Consider the following 19,695-nt stretch of genomic DNA (forward strand, 5'->3'; position numbering starts at 1 on the left):
AGCACTGTGGATAGACTGAAAAGACATTAAAAAAAGAAAAGAACTTCCTGTGGAGAATACAAATGCCAATAAGTACTGGAAGGATTAAGATTTTTAAATAGAAGTAATTTACAAATCTGTATAACTTTCTGGCACCAGTTGATTTAAAAAAAATTGTTTTCGATTGGAGTACTCCTTTAAAAGCTATATGTGTGAATTCAGCCTTAGGGTACAGCCATGGCCATAAATGTTGGCACCCCTGAAGTATTTCTCACAGAAAAGGATTGCAGTAACACATATTTTGCTATACACATGTTTATTCCATTTAAGTGTATTGGAACTAAAACAAAAAAGGGAGGAAAAAAAGCAAATTGGACGATGATGATGTCACACCAAACTCCAAAAATGGGCTGGGCAAAATTTTGGCACCCTTAACTTAATATTTGGTTGCACACCCTTTGGAAAAAATAACTGAAATCAGTCACTTCCTATAACTATCAATAAGCTTCTTACACCTCACAATCGGAATGTTGGACCACTCTTCCTTTGCAAACTGTTCCAGGTCTCTTTGGAACAGCAATTTTAAGATCTCTCCACAGGTGTTCAATGGGATTTAGATCTGGACTCATTGCTGCCACTTCAGAACTCTCCAGCACTTTGTTGCCATCCATTTCTGGGTGCTTTTTGATGTATGTTTGTTGTTATTGTCCTGCTGGAAGACCAAAGATCTCGGATGCAAACCCAGCTTTCTGACACTGGGCTGTACAAAGCGACCCAAAATCCATTGGTAATCCTCAGATTTCATGATGTCTTGCACACATTCAGGCACCCAGTGCCAGAGGCAGCAAAACAACCCCAAAATATAATTGAACCTTCACCATATTTCACTGTAGGTACTGTGTTCTTTTCTTTGTAGGCCTCATTCCTTTTTTAGTAAACAGTAGAAAGATGTGATTTACCAAAAAGCTCTATCCTGGTCTCATCTGTCCACAAGACGTTTTCCTATAAGGATTTTGGCTTTCTCAAGTTTGTTTTGGCAAAATGTAGTATTGCTTTTTTCTGTCTCTGTGTCAGCAGTGGGGTCCTCCTGGGTCTCCTGCCATAGTGTTTAATTTCATTTAAATGTTGACGGAAAGTTCACGTAGACACTGATGCTCCCTGAGCCTGCAGGAAAGCATGAATATCTTTGGAACTTGTTTGGAGCTGCTTATCCACCATCTGTTTGGGGCTGCTTATCCTACGTTGACACCTTTCATACATTTTTCTCTTCCCTCCACGCCCAGGGAGATTAGCTACTGTGCCATGGGTTGCAAACTTCTTGATAATGTTGCGCACTGTGGACAGAGGCAAATCTAGATCTCTTAAGATGGACTTGTAACCTTGAGATTGTTGGTATTTTTCCACAATTTTGGTTCTCAAGTGCTCAGACAGTTCCCTTCTCCTCTTTCTGTTGTCCATGCTTAGTGTGGCACAAACAGACTGTCACGATTCGGCTTACAGGTAGTGGATCCTCTGTGTCAGCGAGGGATTGGCGTGGACCGTGCTGGTGGACCGGTTCTAAGAGGCTACTGGTGTTCACGTGAGCCCGCCGCAAAGCGGGATGGTCTTGCTGCGGCAGTAGCAACCAGGTCGTATCCACTAGCAACGGCTCAACCTCGCTGACTGCTGAGAAGGCGTGGGACAGAAGGACTAGGCAGAGGCAAGGTCAGACGTAGCAGAAGGTCGGGGCAGGCGGCAAGATTCGTAGTCAAGGTGGAAGCCAATTAAGCTAATTGGACCAGGCACCAATCATTGGTACACTGGCCCTTTAAGTCTCAGAGAGCTGGCGCGCGCGCGCCCTAGAGAGCGGAGCCGCGCGTGCCAGCGCATGACAGCAGGGGACCGGGACGGGTAAGTGACCTGGGATGCGATTCGCGAGCGGGCGCGTCCCGCTGTGCGAATCGCATCCCCGACGGCCATGACAGTGCAGCGCTCCCGGACAGCGGGACTGACCGGGGCGCTGCAGGGAGAGAGACGCCGTGAGCGCTCCGGGGAGGAGCGGGGACCCGGAGCGCTAGGCGTAACAGTACCCCCCCCCTTAGGTCTCCCCTTTTCTTTGTCCGGTAACTGCCTCCCCTGGGATGAGGACACCGGGAAAGACTGGAGGGTTTCCTCAACGGCAGGCAGTACAGCAGGAGTGGGAATGGGGAGGGAGGGCAGAGGGCGAAGCCTGGCACGGGGCAGTGTGTCACCAGGACGGGGGCCATGAGGAGGCACTGAGGCTTGCCTGACGGGACTGGGAGGGGGGGAGAGGCACTTCCTATGGCAGGCAGAGTCCCAGTTCTTGATCTCCCCGGTGGTCCAATCAAGGGTGGGAGAATGAAGCCGGAGCCATGGCAGACCGAGGAGGACCTCAGAGGTACAGTTGGGAAGGACGAATAACTCAATCCTTTCGTGGTGGGGTCCAATACACATCAGGAGGGGTTCTGTGCGGTAACGCACGGTGCAATCCAATCTGACTCCGTTGACCGCGGAAATGTAGAGCGGCTTGACGAGACGGATCACCGGGATGCGGAATTTATTCACAAAAGAATCCAGAATAAAATTCCCAGAGGCACCAGAGTCCAAGCAGGCCACGGCTGAGAGGGAGGAGTTGGCTGAAGAAGAAATCCGCACGGGCACCGTGAGACGTGGAGAAGCAGACTTAGAACCAAGAGACGCCACACCCACATGAGCTGGGTGCGTGCGTGCGTTTCCCAGACGTGGAGGACGAATAGGGCAATCCACCAAGAAATGCTCGGTACTGGCACAGTACAGACAAAGATTTTCTTCCCTACGGCGATTCCTCTCTTCCTGGGTCAGGCGAGACCGATCCACTTGCATGGCCTCCTCGGCGGGAGGCCCAGGCGTAGATTGCAATGGATACTGTGGGAGAGGTGCCCAGAGATCTAAGTCTTTTTCCTGGCGGAGCTCTTGGTGTCGCTCAGAAAAACGCATGTCAATGCGGGTAGCCAAATGGATGAGTTCTTGCAGGTTGGCAGGAATCTCTCGTGCGGCCAGCACATCCTTGATGCGACTGGATAGGCCTTTTTTAAAGGTCGCGCAGAGAGCCTCGTTATTCCATGATAATTCGGAAGCAAGAGTACGAAATTGGATGGCGTACTCGCCCACTGAAGAATTACCCTGGACCAGGTTCAACAGGGCAGTCTCGGCAGAAGAAGCTCGGGCAGGCTCCTCGAAGACACTGCGGAGTTCAGCGAAGAAGGACTGGACTGTGGCTGTGGCAGGATCATTGCGGTCCCAGAGCGGTGTGGCCCAAGACAAGGCCTTTCCTGAAAGAAGGCTTACTACGAACGCCACCTTAGACCGTTCTGTAGGAAACAAGTCCGACAACATCTCCATATGCAGGGAACACTGAGACAAAAATCCACGGCAGAGTTTAGAGTCCCCATCAAATTTGTCCGGCAGGGACAAGCGGAGGCTAGGAGCGGCCACTCGCTGCGGAGGAGGTGCAGGAGCTGGCGGAGGAGATGGTTGCTGCTGTAGCAGAGGCAGAAGTTGCTGTAACATGGCGGTCAACTGCGACAGCTGCTGTCCTTGTTGGGCAATCTGCTGCGATTGCTGAGCGACCACCGTGGGAAGGTCAGCGAGACTTGGCAGCGGCACCTCAGCGGGATCCATGGCCGGATCTACTGTCACGATTCGGCTTACAGGTAGTGGATCCTCTGTGTCAGCGAGGGATTGGCGTGGACCGTGCTGGTGGACCGGTTCTAAGAGGCTACTGGTGTTCACCAGAGCCCGCCGCAAAGCGGGATGGTCTTGCTGCGGCAGTAGCAACCAGGTCATATCCACTAGCAACGGCTCAACCTCGCTGACTGCTGAGAAGGCGTGGGACAGAAGGACTAGGCAGAGGCAAGGTCAGACGTAGCAGAAGGTCGGGGCAGGCGGCAAGATTTGTAGTCAAGGTGGAAGCCAATTAAGCTAATTGGGCCAGGCACCAATCATTGGTGCACTGGCCCTTTAAGTCTCAGAGAGCTGGCGCGCGCGCGCCCTAGAGAGCGGAGCCGCGCGCGCCAGCGCATGACAGCAGGGGACCGGGACGGGTAAGTGACCTGGGATGCGATTCGCGAGCGGGCGCGTCCCGCTGTGCGAATCGCATCCCCGACGGCCATGACAGTGCAGCGCTCCCGGACAGCGGGACTGACCGGGGCGCTGCAGGGAGAGAGACGCCGTGAGCGCTCCGGGGAGGAGCGGGGACCCGGAGCGCTAGGCGTAACACAGACACACAATGCAAAGACTAAGTGAACTTCTCTCCTTTTTATCTGCTTTCAGGTGTGATTTTTATATTGCCCACACCTGTTACTTGCCCCAGGTGAGTTGAAAGGAGGATCACATACTTGAAACAATCTTATTTTTCCTCAATTTTGAAGGGGTGCAAATAATTTTGTCCAGCCCATTTTTGGAGTTTGGTGTGACATTATGTCCGATTTGCTTTTTTTCCTCCCTTTTTTTGTTTAGTTCCAATACACACAAAGGGAATAAACATGTGTATAGCAAAACATGTGTTACTGCAATCCTTTTCTGTGAGAAATGCTTAATTTTCTAGAAAAATTTCAGGGGTGCCAACATTTACGGCCATGACTGTAAGTATACACAGTGTAAAATGTGCAGAATATCTGCCTTGAAAACATGGGTGGACATTCCACAGATTTGACTAATCCAGCGGGTGCTAGGACCACTCTAAAATTTGTTGTATCATAGATGACAATGCATTTCCAAGCAAAATAAGCAAAATTTGCAATAACATACAGTGTGGAAGTTCCACCTTGTGTACTGTGCAGCATAATTCAATTTAACCCAATGGGACTCTGCTGCAGTAGAAATTTCTGTGTGGAATATTCCTCGGAATTCCACATGGACATTCCACCAAGTGAATTACAATGGTAAACTCAGTTTTTACCAGTTTCCCTTTATATGAGGGTAGAGGACATAATAATTCGACAATATTGCCTAGCTACGTAAGGCTACAACAAAGAACAGTACAATGCATGTGAATTTGGGTTTTAACTACTGATATTAACACACGGTATAAAAAAAATACAAGTGGATTCTAGGCACGTTATGAATTTTCAATTGGCAGCATTCCCTGCAGTGCAGACAGTGAAATCTGCAACACAATCCACAACAAAATCTGCATGTAAATTAGAGGGGGAAAAAGCAAGCAGAGATATTGAAAGTGGTGAGGAAATGAAAGTTGCAGAGCTTTTATATAACTAAAGCTTATAGAGTACCTGTCACTAAACTAAACTTTTAATATATTGTTCCTTATCTAATTATAAGACACTTTGCTATTTATTTGCAGTTAAAATTCTCAACGTTTCATATGTTTTTAATGTGGTTGAAAAAACGGCCACTAGGTGGCTCTGTTCTGTTCCCTGTGCAAGTCAAACAGTTTGGTTTCTTCCCGGCCTGGCAGGGGACGAAACTCAGGAAGTGCGTGCGGGGCATCGCGGGGCATCGCGAGGCACAGCTCTCGCAGGCTTCAGTGACGTCGCGCCTGCTGGGGAACACCCACTTTCTCCTGTCAGGAGCTCACACAATGTGAGCAGGGGGAAAATATGGTTTGATGAGCTCTTCATATAAAGCTCTTCAACTGAGCTTTATATGAAACTGGAAAAACTGTATTCACAAAGATAGTAAAGAATGATATATAATTACTATTTCAAACACTTCTATTAAAGTGCTGTGCTTGCTTGTGATTCTACCCAAAAAGGAAGGGGTTGTAGGAAATTGGTGGTGCAGGACAAGCCTTGTGATTGAAATCTCCAACAATTTTCATTTCCTTTGATTTGGGAAGAACACCAGAAGTCAAGGAATCCAACTGTAACTGTAGTTTCTAACCTGTTAAATGTCATGGAGGGGAAATGCATTCATTTTCCTGCAAACTTGCTCTACATTTGGATCCATTCCAATGAATTTCTAGTATAAAAAAGTGTCCAAACCAAAGTTCAATTGACAAATAGATTTTTCTTTGCCGATTCCATCAAAAGAATGAACATGTTAATTATTTTGGCAGAATGAAATTTCACATTAAAAGTTTAGAACGGAACTTCTGACATGTGAACTGAGCCGCAACCTCCCACTCAGATCAATATGATGCTGCTGTAAGCAGAATTGTCTGTAATGTATTGTACACACTGTGCCTGGGCCCTTACATCATACATTACATAAAATTACATATCCACAGGACAGGGGATAAGTGTCAGATCAAGGGGGGTCTGACCACTGGGGCACCGGGTGGGAGATTGTGGGTGGTCCCAGCGGTTGGGCCCACCGCCGATCTGATACTTATCCCCTATTCTGCGGATAAGGGAAAAGTTTTTTAGACTAGTTGGCTCCTTTAAAAGCCTGACACTGTTATTCTTCTCCTTTATTTCACCTCTGTGTGATAATGGACATCTATGGACTTGTTTAGTGTATATGTGGCAAGCTTTACCATGTTAAACATAGAGGCAAAATATGATGAGAACAGGGCCTTCATCAGCAAACATTGACTTACCGTATATACTCGAGTATAAGCCGACCCGAATATAAGCCGAGGCCCCTAATTTCAGCCTAAATTTCAGTTATTGACTCGACTATAAGCCTAGGGTGGGGAATACATCACTCCCCCATGTCATCATCCCCCCATGTCATCATCCAGACCCCCATCATTAACACCCCCCTCATCATCACCCGGTCATTTTCACCCCCGTCCTCATCACCCTGTCATCATCCCCCCTGTCATCATCCAGACCCCCGTCATCATTCCTCCCCCTTCATCATCACCGCCTGTCAATCCCTTCTCAGTGGTCTTCAACCTGCGGACCTCCAGATATTGCAAAACTACAACTCTCAGCATGCCCGGACAGTCATCGGCTGTCCGGGCATGCTGGGAGTTGTAGTTTTGAAACATCTGGAGGTCCGCAGGTTGAAGACCACTGCTGCCTTCATCATCATCCAGAACCCCCCCCCCCCCCTTTAGTTTTCTACTCACCTCCCCTTGGTGGGAAGGAAGGGTGAGCTGGTCCGGGCCATCTATGCTGCAGGGACTGTCCGGTGGGGAGGGTTAGTCGTTCCGGGCTGTCCATTTTCACTGAGAGGCCCTCTTCTCCACTCCGGGCCCGAACTAGTGACGTTGCCTTGACAACGACGCACAGGGACATTCATGCGCAGATACGTACCTGTGAGTCGTCGTCAAGGCAACGTCACTAGTCCGGGGCCGGGCCCGAGGCGGAGAAGAGGAGGATGATGATGAAGGCCGCAGTGGTCTTCAACCTGCGGACCTCCAGATGTTTCAAAACTACAACTCCCAGCATGCCCGGACATTGAAGACCACTGAGAAGGGATTGACAGGCGGAGAGTTCACTCGAGTATAAGCCGAGGGGGGCATTTTCAGAACGAAAAATCGTGCTGAAAAACTCGGCTTATACTCGAGTATATACGGTATACACTTAGAGCACAACCAACTACTCAAGACATTGGTTCATACGGAAGCTTTCTTTCAGATGTCAAGCTATTAGAACCACATCTTTATTTTACAATCCAACTTACTAGTAAAAATAAAAGTGTTTAGGAGCAAGAGGCCATAATTCTTGGTTGCGCTACAGAGGATTCCGCTATGATAGAGGGCCTGGCTCCAGAATTGTGAGAGCTAATATGATAGATTGATGGTAAACAGCTGGCAGCATGCATGAAATATTTCAATAACCCAAATGCTTTTCTCTGCCATGGATGCCACTCCATAAATCGTGAGGTCTTCGAGTCCCAATCCCAATATTTCACATTGTTTTATCTTTCTTCTTTACCCTTTGTTACATTTTATTTTACGCAATAACACACATAGTTTAAGTACCAGGGGATACATTGTGTCAAAATGACAAACAGCATGATGTAGGCTAGTAAAATGATTCATTAAGTAGTTAAAATTTAGACGGCAAAAGCAAGCAAAGGAGACCCCGCCAATTCACATTCAATCTGTAAAGTGCGGTTTAAAGAAAATTTGTTCTTCAAAGATTTATTGGCACAGAATATTCTTTTTTAAAGCAGACTAAAAATGTGAACGTTTTAGAATCGCTCCATAAAGCATTAAGTCCCATGTCGGGTCTAAATACATTTTATAAAGACCTACTGAAAATGAAAAACAGAAACGTGTTGCATAAGATTTGCAACTCTTGTGGTAAATTCCTATTTTCGCACAGTGCGGATAGTCAAGTGACACCATTGGATGATCGACTCCATCTGTGAGAGGAACTGGAGAATTGTCCATTGTCTTTTCTTTCTTAATCATTAGTTTTCCTCTGAGACAGAAGCAAAGAACATTTTAAAGGGGTATTCCAGGAAAAAACTTTTTTTTTTTATATATCAACTGCCTCCAGAAAGTTAAACAGATTTGTAAATGACTTCTATTATAAAATCTTAATCCTTTTAAGTACTTATGAGCTTCTGAAGTTAAGGTTGTGCTCTCTGATGACACGTGTCTCGGGAACCGCCCAGTTTAGAAGAGGTTTGCTATGGGGATTTGCTTCTAAACTGGGCCGTTCCCGAGACACGTGTCATCAGAGAGCACTTAGACAGAAAAGAACAACTCAACTTCAGCAGCTCATAAGTACTGAAAGGATTACGATTTGTTAATAGAAGTAATTTACAAATATGTTTAACTTTCTGGAGCCAGTTGATATATAAAAAAAAGTTTTTTTCCTGGATAACCCCTTTAACCCCTTAAGGACTCAGGGTTTTTCCGTTTTTGCACTTTCGTTTTTTCCTCCTTACCTTTTAAAAATCATAACCCTTTCAATTTTCCACCTAAAAATCCATAGTATGGCTTATTTTTTGCGTCGCCAATTCTACTTTGCAGTGACATTAGTCATTTTACCCAAAAATGCACGGCGAAACGGAAAAAAAAATCATTGTGCGACAAAATCGAAAAAAAAACGCCATTTTGTAACTTTTGGGGGCTTTCGTTTCTACGCAGTGCATATTTCGGTAAAAATTACACCTTATCATTATTCTGTAGGTCCATACGGTTAAAATGATACCCTACTTATATAGGTTTGATTTTGTCGCACTTCTGGAAAAAATCATAACTACATGCAGGAAAATTTATACGTTTAAAAATGTCATCTTCTGACCCCTATAACTTTTTTATTTTTCCACGTATGGGGTGGTATGAGGACTCATTTTTTGCGCCATCATCTGAAGTTTTTATCGGTATGATTTTTGTTTTGATCGGACTTTTTGATCACTTTTTATTCATTTTTTAATGATATAAAAAGTGACCAAAATACGCTTTTTTGGACTTTGGAATTTTTTTGCGCGTACGCAATTGACCGTACGGCTTAATTAATGATATATTTTTATAGTTCGGACATTTACGCACGCGGCGATACCACATATGTTTATTTTTTATTTTTTTTACACTGTTTTATTTTTTTTATGGGAAAAGGGGGGTGATTCAAACTTTTATTAGGGAAGGGGTTAAATGACCTTTATTAACACTTTTTTTTTACATTTTTTTTGCAGTGTTATAGGTCCCATAGGGACCTATAACACTGCACACACTAATCTCTTGCACAGATCACTGGCGTGCATTAACACGCCTGTGATCAGCATTATCGGCGCTTGACTGCTCCTGCCTGGATCTCAGGCACGGAGCAGTCATTCGTCGATCGGACACCGGGGAGGCAGGTAAGGGCCCTCCCGGTGTCCGATCAGCTGTTCGGGACGCCGCGATTTCACCGCGGCGGTCCCGAACAGCCCGACTGAGCAGCCGGGTCACTTTCACTTTCACTTTAGAAGCGGCGGTCAGCTTTGACCGCCGCTTCTAAAGGGTTAATACCGCACATCGCCGCGATCGGCGATGTGTGGTATTAGCCGCGGGTCCCGGCCGTTGATTAGCGCCGGGACCGACGCGATATGATGCGGGATCGCGGCGCGGTCCCGCTTCATATCGCGGGAGCCGGCGCAGGACGTAAATATACGTCCTGCGTCGTTAAGGGGTTAAAGGGGAACTCCGGCGCTAAGACATCTTATCCCCTATCCAAAGGATAGGGGATAAGATGCCTGACCGCAAGGGGCCCCTGGTGATCTTCCACGCCGCACCCCGTTAGAATAAGCCCCCGGAGCGTGCTCGCTCCGGGTCTGATTACTAGTGATCACAGGGACAGAGCATAGTGATGTCACGGCTCCGACCCCGTGTGACGTCACGGCTCCGCCCCCTCAATGCAAGCCTATGGAGGGGGCGTGACAGCTGTCTAACGGGGTGCGGCGTGGAAGATCACGGGGGACAGAAAAGAACAACCTTAACTTCAGAAGCTCATAAGTACTGAAAGGATTAAGATTTTTTAATAGAAGTAATTTACAAATCTGTTTAACTTTCTGGAGCCAGTTGATACATAATTTTTTTTTTTTTCCTGGATAACCCCTTTAACCTGTTAAGGACCCAGAGCGTACCTTTACGTCCTGAGTCCGCTCCCGATCTATAACACGGGGCCACGGTGTGGCCCCGCATCATAGCGGGCCGGGACCCGTGGCTAATAGCGCGCGCTATTAACCCTTTAGACGCGGCGTTCAACTTTGAATGCCGCGTCTAAAATGAAAGTGAAACCATGCAGGTTAGCTCACGGAGCTGTTCGGGATAGCCGCGGCGAAATCAAGGCATCAAGAACAGCTTACATGACAGCTGGAGGATCCCTACCTGCCTCCTCGCTGTCCGATCGCCGAATGACTGCTCAGTGCCTGAGATCCAGGCATGAGCAGTCAAGCGGCAGAATCATCGATCACTGGTTTCTTATGAGAAACCACTGATCAATGTAAAAGATCAGTGTGTGCAGTGTTATAGGTCCCTATGGGAACTATAACATTGCAAAAAAAAAGTGAGATCATTTAACCCCTCCCCTAATAAAAGTTTGAATCACCCCCCTTTTCCCATAAAAAAAAGAAACAGTGTAAATAAAAATAAACATATGTGGTATCGCCGCGTCCGAATTATAATAATATATCGTTAATTGAACCGCACGGTCAATGGCTTCGGGCAAAAAAATTCCAAAGTCCAAAATAGTGCATTTTTGGTCACTTTTTATATCATGAAAAAATGAATAAAAATAAATGATCAATAAGTCCTATCAATGGTACCGCTAAAAACTTCAGATCACGTTGCAAAAAATGAGCCCTCATACCGCCCCATATGCGGAAAAATAAAAAAGTTATAGGGGTCAGAAATGACAATTTTAAACATATACATTTTCCTGCATGTAGTTTTGATTTTTTCCAGAAGTACGACTAAATCAAACCTATATAAGTAGGGTATCATTTTAATCGTATGGACCTACAGAATAATGATAAGGTGTCATTTTTACCGAAAAATTTACTGTGTAGAAACGGAAGCCCCCAAAATAAAAAAATGGCGTTTTTTTTTTCCAATTTTGTCTCACTATGATTTTTTTTTTCTGTTTCGCCATAGATTTTTGGGTAAAATGACTGACGTCATTACAAAGTAGAATTGGTGGCGCAAAAAAATAATCATATGGATTTTTAGGTGAAAAATTGAAAGAGTTATGATTTTTTAAAGGTAAGAAGGAAAAAACGAAAATGCAAAAACAGAAAAACCCGGATCCTTAAGGGGTAAAGGGACGATCCCCTTTCACTAACTAAATATTTACAGTATTTTGTCTTATAAGCTATATGCAAAACAATCAGAAAAGAATAAATACATTTTTTAGAGTTTTGCAGCACAATTCCATTCCATAATGGTCTCTAGATTCCACCTGGGCACTGTTGCTTACAGATCAACTTCACAGGCAAATAAGACATCCAGCTCCTTATATCTTACACTTATCATTTGTAATTTTTAAGAATAACATTTTTTTTATTTTTTATAAATTGCAAGTGGTTCTAATATAAAAGGAGTTGGAAGTCTTATTGGTGAGCAACAACATCCGGATGGAATTTGTAGAACACTGTTTTGCAAAACCCTGGGATCTGTCTGTATCTTATAGGATGGTTCAGACTGGAGCAGCAGCCACTGATATATGTCCCTCACCATTTTTTTTTATTAATTTATGGTGCTGTATAGAGCTGTGCCATAGCATAACTCTATACAATGAGTGAGACATTTGTAAGGAGTGCCACCTAGTAGAGGAGGGTGTTTGTGGATCTGTGCTACTCCCAGGAGATCCAATTTTTAGGGTTTCTGGTACTCATTACACTTACACTTGAGTGGTGAATTTTTATACTGGTTAAAATAAAAGTTATGTCCCAATGATTTTTGACAAGGTAAGGAGAGCTATTTTCAGTCATACCCCAATGTCCTCATACTCCAGTTTTACTTAATCAAATTATTTAATAATTCAGGTTACTTCTCATCAACAGATCGTAATCTGCATTGTATACCATAGGTTAAAAGGCTGGGGCCATTTATTCAAGACCTACATCTTAGTCAGCATGGGGGGAGTTTCTTTATCATTTATTGTTTAGGGAAGGGCTCCTTGGAACCTTACCATGAGTTCCCCTTATCAGGGGAACCACAGCTATTGGACATTTATGGCATTTCCTGTGGATAAGACATATATGTCCAGATGGAAATACCCCTTTTAGACTGCTCAGAGATGCTTGGCAGGGAGGCCTATTTTAGAACTACTCCTCACCTTCCCCAACACAAAGCTTCTTTTATGTAAAAATAAGGGTTGGAGTCCCTCAAGAGTGCAAACTTTTTGGTTCCTTCAAAGCAATATAGTGGAGAAACACTAATTTAGAGAATATGGTAAACAGTAGGGTAAATGGTGCCATAACAAGTTTACATGCTGCTCTGCTATAAACATATGTGGCATAACTTAACCCTTTATCAGACCTGATATAGATGGATCCAATAGATTTTTGTGTACTGGGAAGTGTCTGCTCTACTATAACTTATAGAAAGCAGTGATACAGTCTCGGCACTCCACAGTGTGTCAAATGATACTTATTGACAATATGTAGGAGATAGCTGGAGACTCAAAGTTGCAGCTCTTACATGGGATATATAGTGTATTTGAAGAACATAAGAGAAGTAGGTAGTACAGCACGTGCAAACGATATGTTCTTTATTTCATAAGATGAGAGGTTACATAGGCAGCGGGGGAGAAGAGGAAATATAGAACCCATCATTTGCCCCAAATTTGGGTGAGTGCCGTACTGCCTACTTCTCTCATGTACTTCTGCTCTACTATACAACATCTTCCTACTGTCTGCATCTCGGTACAAAGTTCAGTAACAACCATGATCTTATCCATGTAAGATCTCCTGCTGAGTAACGCTATCATTTGGCAGCACACAACCCTGGCAGACTTTTATTTATCTGGTTTTGATAGAAAAAAATAGAAAACAAACTGTTCTGAAGGATACTGCTGCTTCCTTCTCATTCTGGCAAAACATCTTGTATTCCCTTCTCTACAGTAACTTGAGCCTGGATTTTGAAAGTAAGAAATGATATCAAAAGGGCCCTTCTATTCACTGTTCCTTATCGTGTCACTTTAAAAATACCTTCACATGAATGTTTAACCTTTAAACATCATTTTTTAATCTGCATAGGCCCAAAAGGCGACACTGATTTTGTAACACAAATTTAAGTTGCCGGAGTTTGGTTTTTCAAATCCCCGACAACTGTATTGGTGGGGTACTACATTTTTCAAGTAATGCCATGAGAAGTATGTACAGTAGCAGGGACTTCTGCATAGTTGCTCACTCTACTGTACTGTAAATTTGCTTGACCAGGCAGAAGACCACCTGGCCAGGCAAATGTAGGAAATGGCAGTGCACAACCTACATCGATAATTAAACAACATTATTTGAGAATGAGCATTATGTTTTACATTAAAGGGGTTGTCAGAAATGTTTTTTCTCAACATACTGTTCTGTGGTCTGTGGTAGCCCCAATTCCTGTCTTGTCAGAACACTCTAATCGGGGACTCAGCATAATCTATCTCCATCCCACAACACCCTCTGGTCTATAATCCTTCCTGCATAGTGGGAGAAAGACAGAGTTGGCTGAATTTCTGGCTAGAGTGCACAAAGGAACAGAAAGTCCATTACAGGATGTACACTGGAAAGAACGTTGGACTACTAAAGACAACAGATCAACACATCAGACCATTTGCATCAAAAGCAGAAGGAAAAAATGAAAGTCCATAGAATTGTAGAAAAATATCGTATTTATCGGGGTATACCACGCACCGGCCTATAACACGCACCCTCATTTTACCAAGGATATTTGGGTAAAAAAAGTTTTTTACCCAAATATCCTTGGTAAAATGAGTGTGCGTGTGTGTGCATGTGTATACCCCGATACACTGTTTCTGACCCCGCAGAAGCCCCCAGGAAAGGCAGGCCGTCGCTGCCCACTTCTCCCCCACTGCTTTTCCAGGGGTCTAGAGCCCTGCTGCCACCGCTTCTCTCCCCCTGGCTGGCGGCACCATTGCCCCTTCTCTCCCCCTGGGTATCGGTGCTGCTGCCCCATTGCTGGCGCCGATAGCCAGGGGGAGAGAAGCAGCGCTGCCAATGGGGCAACAGCGCCGATAGCCAGGGGGAGAGAAGGGGCAGCGGCACCCATTGCCGGCGCCACTGCCCCGTTGCTTCCCCTATTCCTGGTTGTATAATTAACTGTTGCCGGGGTCGGGTCCGCGCTGCTTCTGACCTCCAGTGTGGCGTCCCCTGCGTCGTTGCTATGCGCTGCAATGACGAGTGACATTGCGTCTCGCAGAGCATAGCAACGACGCAGGGGACGCCCCACCGGAGGCCAGAAGCAGCGCGGACCCAACCCCGGCAACAGGTAATTATACAACCGGGGAATGGGGAGGCGACGGGGCAGCGGTACTGGCATTGGGTGCCGCTGCCCCTTCTCTCCCCCTGGCTATTCGCGCCAGCAATGGGGCAGCAGCACCGATAGCCAGGGGGAGAGAAGCAGCGGCAGCAGGGCTCTAGACCCCAGGACAGGCAGGGGCAGAGAAGCGGGCAGCGACTGCAGGTCTCTGCACCTGCAAAAGCCGCTGCAGTTCATTGATTTAAAGTGCCTGCTTTAAATCATTGAACTGCAGCGGCTTATCGGCGTATAACACGCAGGTAGACTTTAGGCTAAACATTTTAGCCTAAAAAATGCGTGTTATACGCCGATAAATACGGTAACTTTTAAAATAGGTTTTATTGGACATGGGAAACCCCCGAACCCAATCTGTTATAATCACTCGCTGAGGTTGGACATCATATCACATATCTATAACTTGAATACCTTCTTGTATAACTTCATGCCATGATATAACTTGTATATGGCATGTGTAATCAGTTTTCTCCTCTGCAGGCTTCATCTTTAATATTCAGTTGTTCTATGCTAGAGCCGAATCTCTAAGATGTCTCCAATACACTGCACACATTAGAGGGATCCTGCTCCCCTAGATCTTTATAGCACACTCTCAGAACAGCAGCAGAATGGAGGCCGTTATAGAGCAGTACTGAGCTGTGTGAGTTGTGTGCTAGGGTGCAATATAACTCTTAGTACAAGATGTAGCCTTTCTCTTTGTCTATGCCTCTCTGTTTCTCTCCAACAACCCCCTCCTCATAGACTCCTATAGAAAACCTGTAACCTTGATACTTCAGTGTTCTGGGTATTCGGAGCTTTGTATAAAGAAACAGAGTTATCTCCAAGATATATTAAGATATATTATAAAACTAATCAGCAGAATTTTTAACCTACTGTGTAAAAAGATAGACATTCACTTTAAAGGAAAACTACAAAAAGTATAACAAAACAGTAGAAAATAAACACCTACTGCATGCTACATTGAAACACTTTCAGAATACATTGTTCCTGTGTGTAAACAGACCCAAAGTCTGTAACTACTCTGCTCCACTGTTCCCATGACATAACTTCCTTCCTAAGTTATAGGAAACCAAAGTATGATATAAGTCTACATACAGTCATGGCCGTAAATGTCAGCACCCCTGAAATTTTTAAAGAAATTAAGTATTTCTCACAGAAAAGGATTGCAGTGACACACGTTTTGCTATACACATGTTTATTCCCTTTGTGTGTATTGGAACTAAACCAGAAAGGGAGGGAAAAAAGCAAATTGGACATAATGTCACCCCAAACTCCAAAAATGGTCTGGACAAAATTATTGGCATCCTTAACTTAAAATTTTGTTGCACACCCTTTGGAAAAAACAACAGCTTCTTACACCTCTCAGCCGGAATGTTGGACCACTCTTCCTTTGCAAACTGCTCCAGGTCTCTCTTATTGGAAGGCGCCTTTACCCAACAGTAATTTTAAGATCTCTCCACAGGTGTTCAATGGGATTCAGATCTGGACTCATTGCTGAACACTTTAGAACTCTCCAGCGCTTTGTTGCAATCCATTTCTGGGTGCATTTTGATGTATGTTTGGGGTCACTGTCCCAAGATCCCGGACGCAAACCCAGCTTTCTGACAATGGGCCATAGGCAGCAAAACAACCCCAAAACATAATTGAAGCTCCACCATATTTCACTGTAGGTACTGTGTTCTTTTCTTTGTAGGCCTCTTTCCATTTTCGGTAAACAGTAGAATCATGTGCTTTACCAAAATGCTCTATCTTGGTCTCATCTGTCCATAAGACATTTTCTCAGAAGGATTTTGGCTTACTCATGTTCATTTTGGCAAATTGTAGTCTTGATTTTTTATGTCTCTGTGTCAGCAATGGGGTCCTCCTGGATCTCCTGCCATAGCGTTCCATTTCATTTAAATGTTGACGGATAGTTCGTGCTGACACTGATGCTCCCTGAGCCTGAAGGACAGCTTGGATAGCTTTGGAACTTGTTTGGGGTTGCTTAACCACCATCCGGACTATCCTGTGTTGACACTTTTCAGCAATTTTTCTCTTCCCTCCACGCCCAGGGAGATTAGCTACAATGCCATCGGCTGCAAACTTCTTGATAATGTTGTCCACTGTGGACAAAGGCAAATCTAGATCTCTGGAGATGGACTTGTAACCTTGAGATTGTTGATATTTTTCTACAATTTTGGTTCTCAAGTCCTCCAGTGAGTTTACAGGGGCATCACATGCTTGAAACAATCTTATTTTTCCACAATTTTGAAAGGCTGACAATAATTTTGTCCATCCCATTTTTGGAGTTTGGGGTGACATTATGTCCAATTAGCTTTTTTTCCAAATTTTTTTTGGTTTAGTTCCAATACACATAAAGGGAATAAACATGTGTATAGCAAAACATGTGTTACTGCAATCCTTTTCTTTGAGAAATACTTAATTTTCTTGAAAAATGTCAAGGGTGCCAACATTTACGGCCAAGACTGTATGAATCAGCATGAATATTGCCATGATGTGATGGGGGCATAAATCATAATCCTCTTAATGTTTTAATTTAATATTTTTAATATTCTCAAAGACAATAGATAATGCCTTTGATAGATCTTATTTATAGTATAGTATATTGCCAGTGGGCACCAAGGATGGCCTATACATTGCTTACAGTAGCTATGAATAATTTTGTTTGGTTGAGAAGGGGGTAGGTATATCATTTTCTGTGCATAAATGAATCCAGATTTTTTGGCATAATTACATCCTGTCTATTTAAAAAAAAAAGTGTGTTAGCATTGGAAAGTGAAAGTCATAAGCCTAGACCTCTGAGGAAGCTCTTTTAGAGTGAAACATGTCAGGAGGGCTGTGGCTGTAATAATTTAAATGTCTGTGGCAATATTTATAATTTTAAATATGAACTTCACCTTTTAACCTCACCATTAAAAGTTAACTTTTATTAGGGTTACATAGGGTCATTAAAGCGTACCTGTCATCCCACAAAAAAAAAACTAAACTATTATATGTTGCTCAGTACCTCAACCTGATTATGTACATGTCTCTATCACCAATATTTCACTTAAAATAGCATATTACAGCTGCTCAAGTCTTTTTGTGTCCCTTTCTTTCCTGCACTGTGATGACTCCTCCCCTTCCCTCAGTCTGCTTACTCACTGCTCTTGGGAGCCTGGCAGCCTTGCTCTGTAACCCTTTACTCTCTGGTTTTATGCTGTACACACACACATACAATGATTATTGGAGATGCCTGTACTCTACCACCAAAGACAATGTGGTGAGTGTATAACTTACATCTTACTAAATTAGTGCAAAGGTTTAGTGCAAAAAATACAGTGGTTTTTTTATGCATACATTTTATATATGTTTCTATGTCATTAATGAGTATCATCCTTTGCCAGCCCTGTAATGCTGGGACTTGTAGTTTTGGAATAGTTGGAGGTACAGTGTTTGGATACCTCTTTTTTGCAGCAGTGTTGACTTCAGCTATGTGCCTACAGCTTTTGAAAAACTACAACTCCCCACATGCACGGACATCCTTTCACTGCCCAGGCATGCTTAGAGTTGTAGTTTTGCAACAGCTGGAGACACATTTTTGGTAAAACTCTGTTACAGCAGTGTTACTGCAAGCTGTGTTCCTCTTGCAGCCTTGTCCATCAGCCATCTCGTGTCCATGACCCTTGAACACTCTCATGCTGCTGTGGGACTCATCAGTGTCCCAGGAGGTATGGGGACCCCCTAGTGGTGGGGTTTTCAAAGGCAGTTCTCTTTAATAAAATGTGATTTTTTTAAGTAGTATATTAGAAAAACGAATGTTTTGCCAAGATTGTATAACATATCAAAAGTTTTTATATCTGACAGTGCCCATTTAAGTGTTGAGGCACTTTGGTTTGTGGTGTGTGACAGTGGACACGTCTGGAGACCCTGTACCAGCTGGTGGCAGGCCTGTGTGGGTTTTGTGATGGGAGTAAGATGTCACAATGGTATAAGTGTGGCTTCCAGAGATACACCCTTCACTTACATCCAGGAACTCAAGATTTAACTCAAGTTCATGCAACAAATCCTGACAAGCAAAAAAAAAGCAGTGGCTTTTTTCAGCAGGGGGGTACAATACTCTAAAAGCTGCAAACATACTTTAGTTTCAAACATAACTCTTTGGCTGCGGTCCATTTGCTTTGGCCATTTGGCTTTAGGGCACTTTTTTTACGTTCAGCATAGCCAATACTTAGTAACTCACAGTCTCTTGAATAGGCAGCTACCATAGCTGGTCTGAAAGGATCTCTGCATTACTGCATATAAGCTAGGGAATGCCTTCACAGTCTCACTTACCAAATGTTATTCATCGCTTCTCGGCCTTTTGGCTAAGATCAAGTGTAGTATCTGTTCTTATCAGTTTTCATACTGGTGAGGATGGGTGCTGCATGGAGGATGCAGGTGTACCAGGGCTTTCCGGGGCTGGTTCTGAGGAATCAGCTCGACGGCTGCCCCGATGTGACCTGTTCCCTCCGGGTCTCGCCATGAGGCTGAGAGGGTCTAGAGCCGAGGTACTTCTGTGCCTCGGGGAGTGGTGACCCCGAGGTGCCGAAACTCACTGGGAGGATAGACTCACTGAGTTGAAGCACGGGCACCATAATCTCTTCACCTTGTGGCACTCACCTCTTGATTCCCGGCCTTCTGGCTAGGATCAGATACATTTTTATAGATCCGGCCGGATGTCCGGGCAGTATATCTGCACACATTCACTTATTTATTTCTTTTTTGTCTCACTGTGTCACTTTTTGCGTGTTGTGTGTTCACAGGATTTGTCAGGATGCGGTAGCCCTTCTGGGTGTCCCTCCTGGCGGTCTAGGGGAGGTGTGTGTGGC

At 44.4% G+C, this 19,695-nt stretch overlaps 1 protein-coding gene and 1 pseudogene across 3 annotated transcripts in view; one reads left to right on the forward strand and one right to left on the reverse strand.

Annotated features, from left to right (window-relative positions):
- GHR (growth hormone receptor) overlaps positions 1-19,695 on the reverse strand; it is a 397,172-nt gene that overhangs the window by 205,639 nt on the left and 171,838 nt on the right. The gene's annotated exons all lie outside the window — the stretch shown is intronic.
- On the forward strand, positions 19,172-19,281 carry LOC130342976 (U2 spliceosomal RNA; annotated as a pseudogene).

This window comes from Hyla sarda, chromosome 1, assembly GCF_029499605.1.
Source record: "Hyla sarda isolate aHylSar1 chromosome 1, aHylSar1.hap1, whole genome shotgun sequence".
NCBI classification, from domain to species: Eukaryota; Metazoa; Chordata; class Amphibia; order Anura; family Hylidae; genus Hyla; species Hyla sarda.